Source organism: Dermochelys coriacea, chromosome 12, assembly GCF_009764565.3.
Source record: "Dermochelys coriacea isolate rDerCor1 chromosome 12, rDerCor1.pri.v4, whole genome shotgun sequence".
In the NCBI taxonomy this organism is placed as follows: Eukaryota; Metazoa; Chordata; order Testudines; family Dermochelyidae; genus Dermochelys; species Dermochelys coriacea.
The window spans coordinates 43,977,764-43,987,626 of NC_050079.1; the positions used below are offsets into that span (position 1 = coordinate 43,977,764).

Genomic DNA, 9,863 nt, shown 5'->3' on the forward strand with positions numbered 1-9,863 from the left:
CCGCCCCCGGCCAGTGCTGGGCGGGGCGGGGCGGGGCGCGCGGGGGCGGCGCGCTGCCTGAGGCAGAGGCGGGCGAGCGGCATTTGCGGTGGCCCAAGTCCGCGGCACGCACTGGCCGGTCGCGGACCCGGCCTGGCGCCGAGAGCCTCTGGCCTCGCAGGGGTTCGAGGCCCGCTGGGGATGAATCGCCGCCAGAGGTGGGGGCCCAGGGGAGAAATCCGCAGAACGTGCACCTGCTCAGCACACCCAGCACCTGATCCCCTGGGAAACTACACGCAGGTGTGTGCCCTGTCGCACCCAGGCACCTCGGACCGTCTACTCAGCAAACCCTACCCCAGCCGCTCACGCTTCGGCCCTGCTCCAAGGGGTCCCTGGCACAGCGGCACTAACAATAGCTGGCTAGAAGAACAGGAGGACTTGTGGCACCTTAGAGACTAACCAATTTATTTGAGCATAAGCTTTCGTGAGCTACAGCTCACTTCATCGGATGCATTCGGTGGAAAATACAGGGGGGAGATTTATATACACACCCAGAGAACATGAAACAATGGGTGTTACCATACACACTGTAAGGAGAGTGATATATGTGATAATGTGCAATGTGATATATGATATATGCTGTCTATGAGAGTGATCATGGGGGGGGGAGAAGTAACATGGGGAAATAATTTTACTTTGTGTAATGACTCATCCATTCCCAGTCTCTATTCAAGCCTAAGTTAATTGTATCCAGTTTGCAAATTAATTCCAATTCAGCAGTCTCTCGTTGGAGTCTGTTTTTGAAGCTTCTTTGTTGAAGTATAGCCACTCTTAGGTCTGTGATCGAGTGACCGGAGAGATTGAAGTGTTCTCCAACTGGTTTTTGAATGTTGTAATTCTTGACGTCTGATTTGTGTCCATTCATTCTTTTACGTAGAGACTGTCCAGTTTGGCCAATGTACATGGCAGAGGGGCATTGCTGGCACATGATGGCATATATCACATTGGTAGATGCGCAGGTGAACGAGCCTCTGATCATGTGGCTGATGTGATTAGGCCCTATGATGGTATCCCCTGAATAGATATGTGGACAGAGTTGGCAACGGGCTTTGTTGCAAGGATAGGTTCCTGGGTTAGTGGTTCTGTTGTGTGGTGTGTGGTTGCTGGTGAGTATTTGCTTCAGATTGCGGGGCTGTCTGTAATCAAGGACTGGCCTGTCTCCCAAGATCTGTGAGAGTGATGGGTCGTCCTTCAGGATAGGTTGTAGATCCTTGATGATGCGTTGGAGAGGTTTTAGTTGGGGGCTGAAGGTGATGGCTAGTGGCGTTCTGTTATTTTCTTTGTTGGGCCTGTCCTGTAGCAGGTGACTTCTGGGTACTCTTCTGGCTCTGTCAATCTGTTTCTTCACTTCAGCAGGTGGGTACTGTAGTTGTAGGAATGCATGATACAGATCTTGTAGGTGTTTGTCTCGGTCTGAGGGGTTGAAGCAAATGCGGTTATATCGTAGAGCTTGGCTGTAGACAATGGATCGTGTGGTGTGATCTGGATGAAAGCTAGGGGCATGTAGGTAGGAATAGCGGTCCGTAGGTTTCCGATATAGGGTGGTGTTTATGTGACCATCACATATTAGCACCGTAGTGTCCAGGAAGTGGATCTCTTGTGTGGACTGGTCCAGGCTGAGGTTGATGGTGGGATGGAAATTGTTGAAATCCTGGTGGAATTCCTCAAGGGCTTCTTTTCCATGGGTCCAGATGATGAAGATGTCATCAATGTAGCGCAAGTAGAGTAGGGGCATTAGGGGACGAGAGCTGAGGAAGCGTTGTTCTAAGTCAGCCATAACAATGTTGGCATACTGTGGGGCCATGCGAGTACCCATTGCAGTGCCGCTGATTTGAAGGTATATATTGTCCCCAAATGTGAAATAGTTATGGGTGAGGACAAAGTCACAAAGTTCAGCCACCAGGTTAGCCGTGACATTATCGGGGATACTGTTCCTGACGGCTTGTAGTCCATCTTTAAGTGGAATGTTGGTGTAGAGGCTTCTACATCCATAGTGGCTAGGATGGTGTTTTTAGGAAGATCACCGATGGATTGTAGTTTCCTCAGGAAGTCAGTGGTGTCTCGAAGATAGCTGGGAATGCTGGTAACGTAGGGCCTGAGGAGGGAGTCTACATAGCCAGACAATCCTGCTGTCAGGGTGCCAATGCCTGAGATGATGGGGCGTCCAGGATTTCCAGGTTTATGGATCTTGGGTAGCAGATAGAATACCCCACGTCGGGGTTCCAGGGGTGTGTCTGTGCGGATTTGTTCTTGTGCTTTTTCAGGGAGTTTCTTGAGCAAATGCTGTAGTTTCTTTTGGTAACCCTCAGTGGGATCAGAGGGTAATGGCTTGTAGAAAGTGGTGTTGGAGAGCTGTCTAGTAGCCTCTTGTTCATATTCCAACCTATTCATGATGACGAGTTTTTTCATGAAGTTGATAGATTTCCACTCTATATGGTTAAATTAGCTGGCTAGAGACATTCCAGCTTGGCCTGGAGCTCGGGCACTGAAAATCCCCCCTCCCCGAGCTCCAGCCTGAGCCACGGTGTCTACAGGACTGTTTTTAATTTCATTGGTTGAGCCCTGCGAGCCCAAGTCTGTAGACCCAGCTTCCGAGGCTCTCTGCTGTGGGTTGGGTTTTTTCACTGTTTCGACAAACCCCTTGAATATTCCTTTGGTGAGTGCTGCTGCAGACAGGATGGTGGGCTGGCTTTACGCTGTGTGGCCCTGTTGCATTAATTTAGATGGGAGGTATGGGCATAATCCAGTCACTGTCCAGCATTAAACAGTGTTAAACAAGGTCTAAGTGGTATACAGAACCCTCAGCCTGCTTAGAACCGTGGTAAACATAGCATTAAAATCCTTTTAATTGTTTGTTTAACAATCCAGAGATGAAGGAAAAATGTTAAAGCATTTGAAATGTAAAGTATTAAGTATGACTTTCATTTTAACAACATGCCTTGTTCTCTTTCCCTTTAGCTGGAGAATTATTAGAAGGGAAAGCCCTTGTTTGACAGTCTCTTAGAAGGATGGTATCAAAGATGGTAATAACTGTCCTTCAGGGGAAAAGGTAAGTTAGTTGTCATGGGCTGGAGCTGCTGCTGCTGTTAAAATCTGATCCTGTTCCATCTCAGGTGGTGTTTGGGGTTCAGCTGGAGACAGTCTGGGTAGCAAAGTCATCTGAACCCCCTCTCTGGCCTGTCTGGTCAGGACATTGCTCAGGATCAGGATGATGAAGGCCCAGGGTCCCAGGAAATGATAGGGGTGGCAGCTAAGAAATTGAAGCTCACTCTAGTAGCCTCCATCTGTTCTACCCAATTTTTCCCCCGAAGTCTTTTTCTTTAAGGACCCACAAAGGGAATGGTCGGTGGAATAGCCCGTCGCCCAGAGATGAAAGTAAGCCGGTATGCCCCGGTGCGACGTACCAGGACCAGCTTTCCCAAACGGCAATTTAAAGCCCTGGAGTAGTGGCGGCGGGGCTCCGGCGGGGATTTAAAGGGCCCCGGAGCTCCAGACGCAGCTACCGCCCCAGCCCTTCAAATCCCCGCTGAAGCCCTGCTGTCGGAGCCCTAGGGTAGCGGCGGCAGGGCTCCAGAGGGGATTTAAAGGGCCTGGGTGGTAGTGGCGGCTGGAGCCCCCAGGGCCCTTTAAGTTCCCGATGGAGCCCAGCCTCCGCTACCCCTGGGCTCAGGCAGCAGGGCTCAGGCGGGGATTTAAAGGGCACGGGGCTCCAGCAGCCGCTACCACAGTGGAGCCCAGGCCCTTTAAATTGCCCCCGAGTCCCAGGGCTTCCAGCCACCTCTGAAGCTGGTAGCTTGGGGGTGATTTAAAGGGCCCCGGTCTCCCAGCCGCCACTACTGCAGCTGGAGCCTCGGGCCCTTTAAATCAAGATTTAAAGGGCCCGGGGATTTAAGGCCCTGCCTCTTCTGGTTGAGGCCACGCCCCCTGCTCCGGACTCCGGCATACCGGTAAATCCTCTAACTTACTTTCACCCCTGCCATCGCCTCATTATTTTGCCCACCAATTAGGCCTAACATCTGACACCCCAATTTTGGTTAATTAATTTCTGGTTCCACATCTGTTTTTACCAAGCACGATCTTAATATAGTCCTTGAGTTATAACAACAGATCTTTTCAGCACCTTTTCCCATCAACAGTTGTTGTTATAGGCTATTGTGGCATCTTAGGAACTTTCACATAGTTTTTACAGTCAAGCTCACAATTAATGTAAATTTCTAGGTCCAATTATCACAAGAGTCCATTGCTACAGTTCCTTTGCTGGGGCTGGCAATGATTGTCAGGGAGGTATAGAAAATACAACCCCATGAGAGATTCATGGAGACAGGGGAGCCATTTCATGCGTTTGGTCTTCTGAGCAGGAATGGCCAACCTGTGGCTCTGGAGCCACACGCGGCTCTTCAGAAGTTAATATGCAGCTCCTTGTATAGGCACCGACTCCGGGGATGGAGCTACGGGTGCCAACTTTCCAATGTGCCGGGGGGTGTTCACTGCTCAACCCCTGACTCTGCCTCAGACCCTGCCCCCACTCCACCCCTTGCCCTCACACACACACACACACCCAGAGCCTCCTGCATGCTACGAAACAGCTGATGGGAAGGAGAGGCACTGATTGGCGGGGCTGCTGGTGGATGGGAGGTGCTGGGAGCAGGAGGGGAGCTGATGAGGGGCTGCTGACGTATTACTGTGGCTCTTTGGCAATGTACATTGGTAAATTCTGGCTCCTTCTGAGGCTCAGGTTGGCCACCCCTTTCTAGAGCAAACTGCAGCAGTATAGACTGTAAAAAGAAAAGGAGTATTTGTGGCACCTTAGAGACTAACAAATTTATTAGAGCATAAGCTTTCGTGAGCTACAGCTCACTTCATCGGATGCATTTGGTGGAAAAAACTCAGATTTCCACTCTATACGGCTAAATTCAGTGCCTTGCATAATGACAGGTTTCAGAGTAGCAGCCGTGTTAGTCAGTATTCGCAAAAAGAAAAGGAGTACTTGTGGCACCTTAGAGACTAACAAATTTATTAGAGCATAAGCTCCACCAAATGCATCGGATGAAGTGAGCTGTAGCTCACGAAAGCTTATGCTCTAATAAATTTGTTAGTCTCTAAGGTGCCACAAGTACTCCTTTTCTTTTTGCGAATACAGACTAACACGGCTGCTACTCTGAAACCTGTCAGTATAGACTGTGTTACAGTCAGTAGCCTTGAAAACAGAATAGCTTTCACAGCCCAGGCAGGTCTAAGGGCACCTTGTAAACACCTCACATCTGCCCACGGTTTGCAGGGCAAAAGACCTGCAATTATTACCATGACTCCTAATACAATACTTAATATTACAATGACTCCTTGCTGCCCCGCCTGGAATGCAAGGAGAGAAGTGCAGAGACCTTCATGTTCAGGCTCAGCTGGTATATAGTTGTGGTGAGGTAGGGAGGAAGTGCCAGATGGAGAGGGCATAGGGGGAGCTGTGAGGTGGGGAGGGAGCGCAGGCTGGAGAAGGGCATGGGGGGCAGTGAAGTGGGGAGACAGTGCCAGATGGGGAGGGGGAAGGAGTAGGTGGTCTGAGGGGAGAGAAGGGCGTACCAACCGGGAAGGGGAACCATTTTAGTTCTTGTTCTTGCTTTGGCATTCTCTCTTATTCTGCTTTTCCATGTTGCTTCTGTTGTTGCTGCTTCACTAGATGTCTTTTGTCAATGAGGGAGCTCAGCTCAGCTCAGCTCAGCTCAGGCCCTGCCCTGCCCTGCCCTTAGGTGAGAGCGCTGACCTGGTGCAGTAACTGGGATAGACACCCTATGTTGCAAATCAGAGAGGAGGCAATAGAATGAAATGCCCAGTCTCTTCTTCCTGTGGTTGTTCCAGTGCAAGGCAGCCAGGAGCCTTTCATTTGGATGTTCCCTAACATCATAGCAAGGTAATCCAACTGTCTCTTGTAAATAAATAATCATAGGAACAATGAACGCAATATGACAACCTCCCACCACACACAGCACCTTCATCCCACTGCACCTCTCTTTCCCTCCCAGTCCCCAGCAGTGTTGGTTATTTACTCAGTGTGGAATGTACAACAGCATGAAACACTAACGTAGTAAATCAAAAACAGGAAACATAATTACCTAATATTTGCTTTGATGTAAAGGCAGAACAAGGAGAGACCTTGCCCCTCACAGGGCAGTGACACCGGAGTTGTTCCCAATAGCACTTCCTGCTGCTGGGCAGCTTTGAGAGTCTACAAAACACAACAGCTCTAACAATGAGCACAACTCATCAATTCATGCCCTCTCAGCCGGTCAGGGCTTTTGATTGTCCTCCACCCCAAGATCCTCTCTCTAACTACAAGTATCATCTTAGGTGCCATCAGAGTGCCAGTGAGTTGAGCACGCTGATTGCCTGGTGACCCTACAGCTCCTCCAGCACTGGGAGCTAGAGCTCGGGTAGAAAGGGATTGGAATCAAGCCCCCTGTTGCACCAGCAAGTGCTTTCAGCTCCTGGGACAGTCTGGGGTGAGGGCAGGGAGTTAAGTCCCAAAGTGTTGCAGTACCCTTAGTGCCCATAGCTCACTTGAATCTACTCCGTTACTCCCAGACCCATACACACAGCTTGCTGCTGCTGCATAAACTGGGCAGAAACTCTAAGCAATGGGCTCTCATTTTAACTTGCAGCAGAAGTTAAGTGTGGTCTTCCTGTCAGTCTGAAGAGACAGACATTTTCTGGAAAGCTTTTTGTGGCCTCCTGTAGAGCTTAGCCTTGGGGTAATATAAACAACAACTATCTTCTCATGGCTGAAATCAGAATGTGAGAAAGCAGGTACATGGAAAATTGTGAAAACTGTCTGGAGAGACCATGAATATCTCTAGACACCACATCGAGACCAGGCATGTCAGCAACAGGGGGTTAAAACCCTTCCAGGTATATCTGAGTTATAAATAGAGGGACAGGAAAGGCCAAGTGAGACTTAAAAGAAATGTACAATGTAGGTAGCCTTAACTCTGCCCCCAGCTTTTCATCTGCATTTCTCTAATCCTTCCGTACCTACTTCATAAAATTTTGAGATGAAGAAGTTTTCCAAGGGAATTTGTACTGCAGTGATAGTAATCTTCCCTCCTCCTCTATTTCATAACTGTTTAAGAAACCCACAGCCCACATCTGCAGTTTGGATAAGCCACTATTCTTGTACTGCTTGTGAGCTGAGTCTTCCTCGCATTAATTTCAAAGGTACATATCTCCACTACCAAGTGTGATGTTGTTACCATCCTGGTCTTTTTTCTTTTCAGGGAAATGCTAATATTTCATGATCTGGGCCTAGAAGATTTGTGGTTGTATATGCAGACATGTTGGCTGTGTTCTGATGATACCCTGATTAGCCGTGGCACATGAAATCTTATGAGAAGTGGGAATGGATTGCCTGCATTATGCTGTTTGTTTGTTCGTTGTGCTATTTGTACAGTACATCTTTCTGGGGACTGTGGTACAGTGTTGCACGTTATGGCTGTTGCAGAAGGCTGGGTTCAGCACAACTGTTGAGAGAAGTCTGGATCTCAGAGATGTGATAAAGGAAGCAGTATTGACAAGCCTAATCATTCAGACATTGTGAGTCTAGCCCCCAAAATTGAGAATTGCCTTAAAAATCTTGAGATTTTAAAATAATAAATGCTGGGGTCTTTTCATTTGTCTTCGCATGTTGGAGCCTCTGGTTCACAGTTTCCAACTTTTCTTTAAACATAAGAACGGTCATACTGGGTCTGACCAATGGTTCATCTAGCCCAGTATCCTGTCTTCCAACAGTGGCCAATGCCAGATGCTTCAGGGGGAGTGAAAAGAACAGGCAATCATCAAGTGATTCATCCTCTATCCTCAGTTCCCAGCATCTGGCAGTAGAAGCTTAGGGAGCCCAGAGCATGGGGTTGAAACCCTGACCATCTTGGCTAATAGCCATTGATGGACCTTATACTCCAGAAACTTCTCTAATTCTTTTTTGAGCCACATATACATTTGGCCTTCACAGCATCCCCTGGCAATGAGTTCCACAGATTGACTTTGCATTGTGTGAAGAAGTACTTCCTTCTGTTTGCTTATTAATTTCATTTGACAACCCCTAGATCTTGTGTTATAAGAAGGAGTAAATAACACGTCCTTATTCACTTTCTCCACATCAGTCATGATTTTATAGACCTCTGTCATATCCCCCATTAGTGATGTCTTGTCCAAGCTAAATAGTCCCAGTCTTTTTAATCTCTGCTATAATAGAAGGTGCTCCACACCCTTCATCATTTAACTTGCCCTTTTCTGGACCTTTCCCCCCCATTTCAAATATATGGTTTTCTCACAGAAGTCAAGGTGTGGGTGCACCAGGACTTGAGAGAGAGGTGCTAGGATCTGTTCTGTGTTATTATCTATCCCTTTCCTAGTGATCCCCACATGGGGCGCTGTTTGACTCCCGACATGCACCCAGCAGATGGGCTCAGGGACCCAGCCACAGCCAGGGGAACCCCATCCCATGTGGAGTCCGCTTCCCAGCTCGCCCACCTGCGGTGCTGGGCCCTGCATGGCTGGGGCGAGACCCCGGCTCTGAGTGGCCGAGCCAGGCCAGGCCTCAGACCGGGCTCCGTGCCAGCCAGCAGCACTGGGGTTAGACAACAGCCACTGCGGTGGGATCCATGGGTGGGCCTGCAGTCCCCTCCTGGCCCAGCGCCCCCAGCCAGGCAGCCCCCCGTGACCAGCCCCCTCCTCCCCATGGTCCAGGGCAAGCAATTTTTTTTTTTAATGAAGGCAGAGATTCTCATGTAACCACAGATACCCAGGAACTGGGACTTGAAGAAAAATACCTAATATCATGCAACTTATGATAAATGTTGGCAGCACTAAGAAAGCACCAGCAATATCTTGGACATGGCCTGGATGGGTGGGCATGAGAGAGGGAGACAGCAAAGCTGACTCCCAGACAGAGTGGGGCCCGCTGAGCAGCAGGGAGGATAGGGTTGTAAGCAGACACAGAGGCCTGGTCTGTGCTACAAGTTTGTCGGATTTAGCAGCATTAAATCCAAATTAACCCTGTACCTGTCCACACAACGAAGCCATTTTTTCGACATAAAAGGCTCTTAAAACTGATTTCTGTACTTCTCCCCAACGAGGGGATTAGTGCTGAAATCAACATCGCCGTTTCAAATTAGGGTTAGTGTGGATGCAATTTGAAGGTATTGGCCTCCGGGAGCTATCCCACAGTGCACCATTGTGAGCGCTCTGGACAGTACTCTGAATTTGGATGCATTGGCCAGGTGTACAGGAAAAGCCCCGGGAACTTTTGAATCTCATTTCCTGTTTGGCCAGGTGAGCTCATCAGCACAGGTGACCATGCAGAGTTCATCAGCACAGGTTACCATGCAGTCCCAGAATCGAAAAAGAGATCCAGCATGGACCGAAACGGAGGTACTGGATCTGATCACTGTATGGGGAAAGGAATCCGTGCTATCAGAACTATGTACCAAAAGACGAAATGCCTCTGTCCCTCATGGCCTCTGAGATTTTTTTAATGTTTTGGCTACGTCAGGGACGCAACACAGTGCCGTATGAAACTTAAGGAGCTCAGACAAGCGTACCAGAAAACCAAAGAATCGAACGGACGCTCCAGGACAAAGCCCCAGACATGCTGCTTCTACGCTGAGTTGCATGCAATTCTAGGGGGGGCTGCCACCACTATCCCACCCCTGTTCGTGGAATCTGATGATGGGGTACTCTCCGCCCTGGCTGAGGATTTTGCAGATGGGGAAGAGGAGGATGAGCTTGGGGAGAGCACAGAACACACCATTCTGCCCGACAGCCAGGATCTTTTTATC

At 49.1% G+C, this 9,863-nt stretch overlaps 1 long non-coding RNA gene across 2 annotated transcripts; it reads left to right on the plus strand.

The window, feature by feature from the left end:
- The first annotated feature begins 76 nt into the window (after positions 1–76).
- Positions 77–9,863, plus strand: LOC119841226. 2 transcript variants are annotated; one of them, XR_005288451.1, is made up of 4 exons: positions 77–279; positions 2,998–3,088; positions 7,305–7,620; positions 9,578–9,863. It is a non-coding gene; the product is annotated as an uncharacterized LOC119841226 (long non-coding RNA). The 2 variants fall into 2 exon arrangements; XR_005288450.1 differs by lacking the exon at positions 9,578–9,863 and having other exon boundaries at positions 7,305–7,707.